This window comes from Lissotriton vulgaris, chromosome 3_1, assembly GCF_964263255.1.
Source record: "Lissotriton vulgaris chromosome 3_1, aLisVul1.2, whole genome shotgun sequence".
Taxonomy (NCBI): domain Eukaryota; kingdom Metazoa; phylum Chordata; class Amphibia; order Caudata; family Salamandridae; genus Lissotriton; species Lissotriton vulgaris.
In genome coordinates this window covers 1,458,269,241-1,458,282,721 of record NC_141689.1, presented here as the reverse complement: position 1 = coordinate 1,458,282,721, position 13,481 = coordinate 1,458,269,241, and positions in this window count along the sequence as shown.

Genomic DNA, 13,481 nt, shown 5'->3' with positions numbered 1-13,481 from the left:
AAGCAGTACTTAGTAATTTTATTGTGAGGTGTAGGTGGGTAATGCGTGGTATCACTGATAAATGTATCATCCTTTGTGGGGAAGATTAAGACATTGGGTGGGCTCCTCTTTTACTGCACTCGGGTACAGCCTACTACCAAATTTAGCCCATTTCCATGATGGTTGGTAAACTTCCCCAGTGACAATATAGATGCTCTGCTGTTAAAGATACCAGAGTGTTGACACACCAACAGTAGGAACTATTGGTGTTATTTACTAAGGTTTTGCAAGTGTGTCTGTATGAAACCGAGTGGATTTAATCAATTTATTAGCCAATATAAAGCCCCGGAACATAGGGAAAAAATGCCCACGTGTTGTTTTTTACATTACTTTGGTACACTACTTATGTCTGTGAAAATGTACTAACAATTTGACTGTGTCACACAAGTTACACACACCTTGCTCGAAGTGTTGTGTTGAAAATTAGTTTTCAACACACATGCCTAATGTAAGGTGTAGGAAGGTGGATACCTGACTATGGTTACTCCAGATTTTTCTGCCTTGTGTTTAGCTGGTTTTCGACCTAGTTGGCCTGGGATCCTGCTAATCAGGGTTCCAGGCTATCTGCTCTCTCTGTAAAATGGAGTCCATGCACCCTAGGTGCATAACTAATTGACTTGGGTCACCTTATCAGCCCCTGTACAGTGTACTATAGGTACCCAGGGCATAGGTGCATCCAAGCCCTACCAGGGGCTGAAGCATATCTTTTGCCACCCCTGGCTGGCTATCCAAACTGACACAATTGGCTGATCACTCAGCTGGGGCAAGGTGGTGTAACCACCCCTTGCTTAGATATAGTATACCTATATCTAAACCTATATCTGGACACATATAGACCTATCAGTCACTCCTATGACAGGCCTTAACAATCCTGGAGGCAGAGTGCTTGGTTTTATGTGAGATGGTGCTCTAGCATGAGCTGAGCCTGTCTGCAGCTGTCGGGACCAACTCCCTTAGCTGTTCCGGGATATTGCCATACCATATACTCTTAAGAGCATTATAATCCTCGCGGTTACTTGCTAACTTTGGTTTGGCTTTATCAATACATGTCATGTAAGGTGTCATACACTTTGGAATACTACCCCCTCACCAGTCCTGGCGACGGGGGTAGCATTCCACCCTTCTAGAGGGAGAAGACCTGTTACTTTGCTAAAACGTGGTTAATCCTAACCAGAGCCTCAGCATCACAAAATGGATGCTGATGCCACAGACACAAGTCTGACCTTCTACTGCTGACCAAAAATTGGCAGGGGAGGCCTGGACAAAAGGTTTACTGGCACAGGAAGGTGCTACACCTCCCCAGACAGGAGATAGTGGATTGGGGCAGAGTGGGCTGAATGAAACTAGACACTGCCTGGGGCACACAAGGTGTCCCATGCACAATCCAGTCAAACCGGTTCTGGGGCACTCCAGCCCCAGTCCTGGCATGAAACTGGACAAAGGGAAAGGGGTGTTTCCACCCCCTTCCTGGGACCCACCCATAGGAGGGACCTAGCAGGTAATCCAGCCCCCAGATTTGGAATAAAGGTGGGAGCAGTGCCAATGCACATCAGATTATCCTGACTGAAACTTATGAAACAAAACTCTGGACCCTTCGACATCCTACTCGATGTAGAAGACTGAAGAATCTCCCTTGTGGTCAAGGAGTGACCACCCTGTGCAAACAGGCACCATCCAGCGCCTCACCGTGTGCTTTGTTGCAGTTCCCGCCAGAACTCGAGCAACAGAGATCAACAAGACCCAGCTTTCCTGCTTTCCAACAGCCCGATCCACAGTCTCAGCGAATCTGAGACCCGTGGAGGCAACCTGAAGCATGGGGCTGGCCATCTTGGAAAAACTACGAAGTGCAGACGTGCAGCTCCCGAGGCCTCCTCAAAGCTGTGCATTAGGGTTTGAGAATCCTCAGCCCCGAGCAGCTTTTGCACCAATGCTCTCCCCTCCACACTCACTGAGTGCTGCGTCGGGCCCTTTTGCATTTTCCTGCTTGACACGTTGGTCCAGTCGTTGCCTGTTGGCTAGCGGCCCCAGTACCAATGTACCTTTGAATTTGCTCTGCTAGTCTGGTTGCTCCAGACTGGCCCTCGCTCCACTGAAAAGGAGCACCCGCTCTGACCTTGCTGGTCCGAGTAAGAAGCAATCTTCGAATCCTGCGTGGGTTGCCCTTGCCAAGGCTTGTTAACTCTGATCCGGAATCCAACACTGCTGACAGCGAGAGCCTTTGTGGGACAGCTTGTGATCCACTCCTGGACATCCTCGGTGCCCCAGAGTCCATGTGGCAGTGGGGACAAGCTTCACGCCAACCACCTAATTGCGCCCGACATCGCCTGGTTCCTTCCTGGTTCCTTCCTGGTCACTGGCTAGTGACCCAGACTCTGTGCCTTCTGCTTTCAGGTACTCTCCATCTTCGATCCACCCTTGGATCACACCGGGCTCTTCTCTTCTGGCCGCCTGCAGCATCTTCATCTCCAGGCACTATAGATCTACACGACAAAACCCGACACACTTTGGCACCTATGCACCCGCTTCCTGTGGGTGAAGTAACTCATGAACGCCGGTGCTCCTGTAGTGGTTTACACCTCTAGTGTCTAAGTCTGAAGTTTTGTACTTCTAGTCCAGGCGGAAGACTCCTAAAACTGTAACTGGATAACTTTTACGCACCATTGACTTTGCAATGGTGCATACGTGTGTTTTTTGCGCTTCACCCGAGTCCCGCGGGCCTCTCCCGACTTCATCACTGCTAGTCCCGAGTAGTCCCAGCGATTCTCAAGGCCCTAGGCCTTTCCACAGATTAGTGATCCTTACACCACGTTTTTGATATATGGTTTGAGTGGCCACCGGCCTCATCCATAAACGTGCAACTTTCATATGTTACATTGTGCTTTTGTTTAAGCGCTTGTGCTTCTATACTCATAAAGAGTACAGAGGATTATTATGAGAATAAATACATATATTTTTATAATATATAACTTGTGTGGTGTCCTTTCATTTGATATTACAGGATAGCATATGGTAAAACAGCTGGCTTCACATGCCCTCTTGAGTTTAGCCTGAAGGCTGCTTAGTCCATGCTACCCCTAGGATAGCTTGTCTTTTTAAGGTTGACTTACAACCACCACCATAAGGAATTGTTTGGACTGATACAAGGTGCCCACAGAATTGTGGACATCATACATCAGGCCAACTTCCCACATAAGGCAAAGTAGCACTATGCAACCACCCATGGTTTTTGACACAATCCCTATCTACTAAAAAAGGTAGACAGGACTTTGTATGAAAAATGTGCACGTTCTCATGGCAAAGCTTAAAGTTTTAAAATGTTCAGGTTTTTTAGATGTTTCAGACTTTCAGTGTAGGCTGCACTAAAGTCTTTTTTTGTTTTTGGAACTTGTACCATGCTATGAAAAGACTTTCTTTATCAAAAAAATTTTTTCCGATGGCAACATATGTTTGAATTGGATTATAGAAATAATGATTAGGTGTGCTTCATGTAGTGGGTATAATATTGGGTCAGGATTCTTGGGATCCACAGACTGATTGACACCCCAGGGGGTGGGTGTAAAAACACCCTTTTAGAGCACCTCTCACTTAGTAACTTGCAAGAAAGGAATCCTTTTTTTTCGGACTTAGATAGTCAATAGATGTGCGGATGAATTTTGAGCAAACCCACTATTTGTGCCCAACAGTCCAACACATGTTATTAATCCAAACAACCTCCACCATTCACCCCTATTTAACTTTCAATCTTTCCAGCTACGAAAGATTTTTATTAACGCGGTTCAGGGTGGATATTTTCCACAGTTTGGTCACTTTCCCAACAACTAACGATTGGGCAAAGAATTTACAAGCATGCCTCTGTGATGATGTTTCTGCCCAATCCTCAATCCACATAATCCTATTCTGTAAGTGTTAATGTGAACTAAGGAAACGCTGGCTTATGCCGATTCTAAGAACCATGGGTTTAAGAAGGTGCCGCCCCGCATTTCTCTCCCTCCAATTTTTGGATGAAGAGTGTTCTGCTAAAGCCATACCTAAATTTCTTAAGTTTGTCATCAGACACAGGCCACATTTAGATTAAGCTGCGAATATTATATGCTAGGATTATACTCACTTCAACTCGCTGTACAGCTTAAGATGTTTTAGACTATTTTTAACTGTTTCTATCCTCGCATTTTATAAATTGTGAAAATTGTGATAGTTGTAAATGAATTTTTTACATGTGCTCTACTAGAAGAACACATTTTTAATTTGAAATGTTTCCACTTGTGTACATTTTTAAATGTACTTTCATGGTTTTTCAAACAGATGAAAGCCGAATAAAGGACTACTTGATTTGACTGTGTCACACAAGTTACACACACCTTGCTCAAAGTGTCGTGTTGAGAATTAGTTTTCAACACACATGCCTAATGTAAGGCAAAGTGGCACCATGCAACCACCCATGGTTTTTGACACAAGCCCTATCTACTAAAAAAAGGTAGGCAGGACTTTATATGAAAAATGTGCACGTTCTCATGGCAAGCTTAACGTTTTAAAATGTTCAGGTTTTTTAGATGTTTCAAACTTTCCATGGTATGCTGCACTGTACAGCATACATACAAAGTGAGAATTGAGTTAAACTATGTGGAAACATTTTATTTTGTACTGGAAGGGTATCCTTCACGCACATAAACAGTGCTTGACATCATGCGGTTGTGGGTGCCACACTGTGAAAAAAGCATGGTTACCACAGTTAGCAAATGTGACAAGGTAATTTCCATTGGATTCCTTTTACCCTTTATTTTGGTAGATAGGTGGAGGAAAAATCTTGCCACATTATAGAGTAGTGCATGAAAAACGTATTTTTAAATCTGTTCTCATCGTTTTTCTAATGTTTAATTTTGTTAAAAGCAATTGCCTCTTCACGGAGTATTACAACATTCTGTCTGTATTGCTTACATATTGTGTTGTTTCACTGTAATTGAGTTGCCGTGTTTTTTTGACCCCTTGTCTGCTCCCTGTCATACAGGGAAGCTGCTACAGCTTGCGAATCCAATATCTCCAGCCATTTCCTGTTACATCTGCTTTACTGTTCCTTGGTACACTGTCTGCTGGCCTTACAGATTTAAAGTAAAAAGCTGATTCTTTACACTGCCCTGATACTGTGTCTTTGGAATAATGCTTGATACCCTGTACGTATCACTCCCCTTACTTGGACATCACTATTTCTGTCAGCAACCTATATCATGATTATTACACAATCCCAACCGATCTAAATTGTGCAACAAGGCAGCTGGATATAGACAAAAGTCTGTTGGAAAAATGTGATCTCTTCATGATTTAAAATGACTAAACAGTGCACACTAAAGTCATCGCAGAAACAATCACCAAATCTACCCTTACATTGATGTTATTTAAACATTTTGACTCATGATAGTGCAGCCAGTCACTCAACTATTTTCATAAGGCTGCAATGTTTTCATAAGTATTAATTTTTTGGATTTCTTCTGTAGGACTTGTGGGAACACATTGGGCATAATATTGTTATACCGGTAAACAGGAGTTTCAAGGACCTTACATAGTGTATTCATAAGCCCTCGTGCTTGACTGCACAGTATCTATCACTATCATCTGCTGGAAGAAAGATGAAAATGTGTTTCCCGTTTAGGAAGCGGGTATTGCCTAATTGCTACCTGAATGTGGAAATTTTTGGTCATATGTACAAAACCTTTTTCAGGTAGCAAATGGACCAATTCACATAATCGAGCCATTTGCAACTTGAAAAAAGGTTTTTGATATGCACGAAACACAAATTGTGATTCAGTAACATGCTACTGAATCGCAATGTTTTTGTTCAGTGTTTGGAAGGGGCATGTTTAGGGAGTACCTTTCAAATAGAAAATCACATTGGTATGTAGGATTGTTTTGCGACCGAATAACGGTTGCGAAGCATTCATTTTTTCTTGACACCCCAAGCCTAGTGGTAACCATTTGCAAAAGGGAAGGGGCCCTCATGAGATCACCCCCCTTTGTGAATGTTGAAACAACTATCTTTTAATACAAGAGGGTGGTCCCACGGACCACTGCCTACTCTTAAAAAGTGAAGCATTAAAGTTTTATTTTCTATTTTTAAATGCACCCTGTTTACCTTTACGGAAAATGGGCTGCATTTAAAAAAAATAGATTGCTTTATTAAAAAAGCAATCACAGACATGGTGGTCTGATGACCTCAGCAGGTCACCATTCCTGTGATGGCAGCGATTCCTAGTGGGTCACAAATTGCAACCTAAATCATTTTTATTCATGAGGTAGGTCAATTGCGACTACATTATGAATTTCTAAATGAAAAACAATGTGTTACATGCATTAGGAATTGTGATTTCCTAACTGCCATTCTTTGTGAATTATAATAAATCGAAGTCCCTAAAATGTGTGCAGATGGCACTTGACCATCTCTAAGAATGTTTAATTGATATTATGTTTGATATTAGCAATTGAGTGTAAAAAAATAAGTTATTAGTTGCAAGCAGGGAGAATCTTTAATTCAAAATAAGTCTGCAACGTCCTCTTTACTGGGAACCAAGTCCCCCATTCAAACACTTGATTTTCTTAGGTTAGTGAAGCAGAGAAGTTCAAAGACTGCTCAGGGGAAGTGGTGTAGACTTATACCCCCAGCTCAATGGTACACAAAAACAGCACTCAATAATACATTGTCCACTCAGTGCCTTTTCTTAGAAAAAGGAAAAGTATGTTATTAAGCAAACACTACTAAATGTTATGCAACAATAACAAATAATATACAATCAGGTAGATCGAAATACCTTTGGTGTTTTCCATATATCACATTATATCCACAGTGGCTCTCAAAACCCTATAATCACCATACCTGTAATAGGTGCAACATCAAAATAATTTAGTGTGTAAGTATCAGTAAGGCAGGCCTAGTGTATTTGTCAGGTTGTCACTACATCAGTTAAAGCAAACACTAGCTCTAAATACCCATCATAACACCATTTAAATAAATGCGGACAGTACCCTGCAAAGGTTTCCTGCATGAAATGCAGACAGTACTAATACACATAACACATTATGAACCACTATTTATATCCGTGGGTGTGATACCCACAAGCATTTGTTTTTCACTGAATTATTTGCATTCTTATCAATAAATATTGTTCATAAAGCATTGTGTTTCAACATATGTGTACCAAAATGTCTGGATGTCCTAAACCACTTGAAAATGTTGAAAGGCTTGTAAGGCCCATTACCGAATGATGATTCACAAATGCACTCTCAGTACCACTTATGGCGGTTGGACTAAGAGATTAAATGCATGGCAGCAAAGGTTAATAGTTTCTCAACACCTATTTTAGCACTGGAAACCATATTTTGATAATGGTATTTCATTCAAGAGCAAGCAAACAGGAGTGGATTCAGTGCTTCACATTTAAAAAATAATAATGAAACCTATATATAGGCTGAGAATGGTATTCATGAAACTTGGAATAAGGGTTAACTCCATGACAACTACAAGGAGAGCAAGTCACCAAGGGCATATTGAATCTCAACTTGCATCTGAAAATGAGCCTGCTATAGCTTTCCATAACAGGAAGTCTAAAGAAGTGGTAGTGTAAGATTTCCAAATCTCGGCTGCCATTTTGAAACTTAGGTGTATAAATACCACTACTTGAGTGTCACCCCCTTGCTAGATAATTATGCCCAAATTTATGGGATTGTTGCATATGACAGAGCAGCAAAGCACTTTGCTGCACTGCTGTATGCCAAAGTGAAAGGGAAGGAATGCACCATATTTATGCAACACTTTGATTTCCTGGCCTTTCTCACTGCACTGGCATCATTTCGGCAGCCTAACGTCAACGTAGCCACGGGTGATGCTGTTGCATTCAAGAATATTTTTGTGCAGGGAGGAACACCTTTCTGCACAGAAACAGTCATAAGAGGTGTTTACTTCTTTCTATGTTTGCAGCAGACATAGAAAGAGAAATAACAAGGGGAAATAAACATATTTCACCTCATTATGCCGCAAGGCAATGCAGGGATTTCCGCTGTGTTGCCTTACTCAAGACGTATGAGGCCGCTCAAAGCCACACTGAGTGTCGTCGCACGACTTCATGAATTGGAATGAGAGCCCTGTATCATTCATGTCCCACTTTACGTGGTGCAAAAGTGATGCAGGGCTCTCATGAATAAGTAATTTGCTATGCTGTTAAGAAACAAGTTCTTGCTTTTACCTGAAGAAGTTTCAGAATCTGTGGCAAGTAGGCAGCTGGTCTCGCACTTCTGCCTGGTCATCTTGAATGAACGTGCCAAGGGAAAGAGAAAAAAAAGATAAATAGCAAAAATGCTTTGCTCCAATGCCTTCTCATAACAGGAACAATGGAATGGGCCCGATTCACAAAGGTAAACTTACAGTTTTATGAACGTTTAATAATTTTCAGTACTCACAAAAGTAAACTTAGACCAAAAGTCGAACTTTGCTAGTTTTTTCGGTATTTACAGACTTTTGGTATAAGTTAGACTTTTTGTCTAACTTTACATTTGTGAATACCGAAAAGTAGTAAAGTTAGACTTTTGGTCTAACTTTTCCTTTGTGAATCAGGCCCAATGTCAGAATCGCAATACCTATTAAGTAAGTGCTGATTGCAAACAATTCAAAAGAATTTGATTAACTTACTGTTTTTTGAAAGAACGTAGTTAAGATAATAGGTGATTTGTGACGCCAGCTCAAAGTGGACACCATTGCCCTGAGGGAAACGGCCTTTAGACCTCTGCTGCCTGCCGTGAGGGAATTGACCTTTAGCCCTCTGCTGCCTGCCATGAGGGGAACGTTTTTCAAAAACGACTCTTCCCAGCAACCCAGCATCAGCGCCTGACGTGACGCTGTTGGTTCACGCCCGGAGGAGCGTTAAGAACCCTGCCGGCCTCCCAAAGTGCAGGGTGCGCGCAGGCATGCCTGGGCCGTGCCTGGGGAAGCCTGTGCCAAGGGCGGGCCCGTCTGCACCCGGGCACCCCTCTGACAGTCATTTCACTATCAGTCTGTGCGGTAAGCCATATTGCCATTACTGCAGGACTTAATATCTCCTGATTGGGACTTTGTGAACTATCAATTTTGAACTCTTTGCTGGCTTATTTGTGGCTTAAACGTCTTAAGAGTATGAGTAGGCGTAAAGGCGCTGCTGGCACCTTGGACGTCTTTATTATTAGAGCAGAATCTCTCTTAACACATGAAATACAAATAGCAAAGAGGCGCTTGCCACTTGATCCCGCTAAGCTACCCACACACAGACAAACATGCTCACCTAATCCAAATGATATACCACAGCTGTTCCGACTAAGCCCCATAATAACTTTTCACAATGAGTCAAGACTACCTGCCTCGCCAGTTTCATCTCTTTTTCCCTTGATTGCTGTGTCTGATAACCCAAGTGGACCAGGCATGGCAACTAAGTTGCGCGCCCGATGATGATAGAGGAGCCTAAGGAGAAGGAACAACGGGCAAAGCAGAGACAAATCACTGGTCTCAGGAAACCTAAAACAAAGAAAGCAGGGGGGTCTGGGCCTATGACTAACTCAAATTACCATATGGATGAACAAGTTGAAATGCAGAGAAAATCGGTTAGCACACAGACAGAAGTAGACCTTGCCCTGCATCCACTTTCTCTGAAAGAGAGCACTGGGATCTTAGAGCGCTTTATAACATTGACACTAGAATCTGCACTTGGGCCAATGTTAATGCAGATTAATGATCTCATGGATAAGAAATGTAACATAAGAGACACAAAGATAGAGCAGCTGAATATTGCCATAGGACAATTGAAAAGTAGCAGTGGTTTTGTCCATTTCGAAGCCATTGAAGGGGCTTGCCAGTTAACACAACTAGAAGGCCTGTTAGCATACAGCCAAGTCAGATTGAGTAACGTGGGTAAAGATATGCCAATAGCAAACACCATGACAAATTTGAACAACAGGGGTAGAAGCACATGGGGAAGAATAGAGGACTTATATGATAATCTTGGGGGGGGGGGACATAGATACACCGCACATGAGACCTCTAATTTATATGAAACCCATACAGGCCGGGCTGTAATACATAGCCCCAAAGGCACCAATCTTGTACCAAACACTGTTGTCCTAAATTTGCCACATGCCTCGTGTCCCTATGTGCTATGTGCTAATCCTATCTGGGGTCCCCCTCTCAAAAGAGAGCAGAAAGAACCATGGTCCAATCTACGGAATAAGACTGTTGATTGGTTAACCAAATGCTAAACAATCAATCCATCAAATATGAAAGATATCCTCATGGTTCGTAGGGTAGGGTGGGTTGGCGAATCTCCAAAGAAATTAAAAGGTGACTGTGTAGTAATAAACTTCCGACGACCCCAGATGGTTCGAAGCATATTAAACAAACATGCATGAGGAGATTTCCCCCAAAAGTACCTGTATCAATGCTCTTCCTTTAGGATAGTTTTATAGACCACCATATGGGAACCCTGCTAACGATGGTGGCACCCCTGTGGTACTTTCAAAAAGCTTTCTAGCAGGTAAATAACGTTCCTGTTATTACCCAGATAAATGGCAATATGGACCAGACACGTCTTTCAAATGCTCAGGGCCTAGAAGTGTCTCAGAAGTCTCAAAATGTTGCTGGGATACAAGAGTAAAAAAAACAACAGAGGGAGGGGGTTATAAATAATTCTCAAGCCACCTTTTTAGAGACCCCGTCCGATTCTATGATTAATAGTGCCACGACAAACATAACTAATTATAATATGGAAAATGGGCTGCAGCCAGACGTAGGATCTAACAAATTGTGACTTACTTCATGGAACATAGCTGGGCCTAATAGAACCTTAGAGATATGGAATGGCATGAATACATAGAACAGAGTGATATTTGCCTTCTGCACGAGCCCAGCTACAAAAGAATCACCAGTAATAGAACAGCTTGATCATTTCTAAACACATTAGAGCCTAAGGCAAGGGTAATTGTTGGGGGGAACCTAATTTGCAACTTTGAACCAGTGGCGGTCTTTGACAACCTCTTTGAGGATGGAGATATAGCAAATAACATTCCTGCCATAGAAAGTAATAAGGTAGTGTCGTGCACTGTAGCAGTTGCACAAATTAAGAAACTAACCACAGGGCAGGGATTAAGAGCTTGCAATGGCCGTTTACCTTCGGACTGACTAAATGCATACACATTTTGTAGAGGTAACCCCCAGAGTAATATAGACTATACCATGGTATCAATGGAGTTCTGGCCAAATGTCCTTGACTTAATATTCGACCCCAGAACTGAGTGTGACCATCGACCTTTACAGTTGACATTATTAGCCCAGCTTTTTCTCTCTACCTCCTCAAGTAGCGAGGATAGTAGTACCTTCACGGACCATACCTTAGTGAGCAATAACCGCCAAGCTCTAAAGTGGCGGTACATTTTATGAAATAGTCAGTCCATGAAACATATCTACAATATATTTGCGGACACTATCTCACCCTATATAGATATACCTGTAGAAAAAATTCCAATGTGAGATCTACATAATGCCCTTTTTAATGCATTAACTCCAATTGTGAGCAACATACCTACGGAGAGCAACAGAGGAAGAAAAGATGTAAACAAAGGAGATAACATGTGGTATAAGAAGGAGTACCGTGAAGTAAAAGCTGAACTTGTATTGGCAATAAAAAATAACAATATAACTGCCATAAGAGAGATAGGATTAAGTATAAGAGAACTAATGCTAACTTAAAAGAAAACATGGTAGGATGATATCTGGAAAGACTTAATTAATGCTGCTAAGTCTAAGGACCAGTTAGGCTTTTGGCGATTAACAGCAAAAGGAAATAAGACAGGCAGGGATTCTAAGGATCTTTTTCTTGACGCCAATACTTGGCTCAACCATTTTACTCACCTTTGCGCAGCAGTTGAAGGCAAGCAATCCCCTATTACTGATGATTTGGTTCTTAACTTAAAGGTTACTAACCTACATGTTAGCTTGAAGGAAACAATCATGGCAGTTGATGCAGTTAAATCAGGGAAAGCTCCCGGCCCTGAATAAAATCTGGGAGACTTACTGAAACATGATATTAGTGTCTGGGGACCATACATAAATTGCTTATGTAATGCAATAGCCTCGGGCACACCAATTCCTGAATCATGGAAAGGGGTAGAAATCCTAACGATTTTTTAAAAAGGCAACCGTTATGACCCGGCAAATTATCGCCCAATTAGTTTATTAGATATTTTACAAAAAATGTTTGCTAGGCATATGTTAAATAGATTAAACGATTGGATAGAGGAGAACAATGTGCTTTCAAAATTCCAAGTAGGATTTTGAATTAAAACCAGTACAATTGATCAGGTCTTTAGATTGATATGCCTATGCTGGAAATATATAAATTTAGGAAAGGGCCACCTCTATATTGCCTTTGTAGACCTAAAGGCAGCATTCGATCTTATTCCTTGCAATTTACTTTGGGAATCGTTGAGATGTCAAGGGGTGTCAGGCGAATTACTCGTGCAAATAATAAGACTACACAGGACAACTTTGCAACAGTAAGATGGGGCCCGAGGGGTGAACTCAATAATCCAATCCCTGTAAGAAGGAGTGTACGCCAGGGGTGTGTACTGGCACCTACCTTATTCTCATTGTACATAAATGACATCCCAAAGTGTTTGTACAGATGCTCAAATGATGCACCTAAGTTGGGAGTAGGTCTGGTGCCAGCTCTTTGACTCACTGACGACACCATATTAATATCACAAACCCCCAAAGGATTACAATGCTTAATGGATTCTTTCCATACATACATAAATTCCAGCAAAACTAATTACATGGCAATAAATCCACACAGATCCTTCAAAAAGAAATTAGTGTTAAATAACCAAAAATTTGTGTATGTACAAAGTTTTAATTACCTGGGCATAATCCTAGACATAAAATTGTCTTGGAAGCCACAATTTGAAAAAAACAAGATAATTTTGCAGAAGATCGAGAAGATTGATCAGAGCAAGAACATCCCATGGCTTAAGCATGTTTCTTCTTGGTTATGAGGTTAGGTCTACCTCACTACTGGGCAGACCCAACTTAGCTGGCATCACCTTCAAGGAAAATGCTAAAATCCACTTTTTGGGCTTACATCCAAAATAGTGTGTCACATAGCTCTAATACTGGGTCACTAACAACTAGGGGCCAGATGTAGGTATATATCATTTACCGATTCTAAAATTCTGAATTTTACCCATTCGGTATTTTAGAATCGGTAAATGATATGTAGCTAATTATTCGGTAAATGTTACCAAATTGGTAAAATTCGGTAAATAATGATTCGGTATTTACCGAATCGGTATTCCCCATTCATTCTTTTGGGCCTGGAGGACCATAGGAATGAATGAGAATTACTGATTCAGTAAATACCGAATCAGTAAAAGGGGGAAGACTT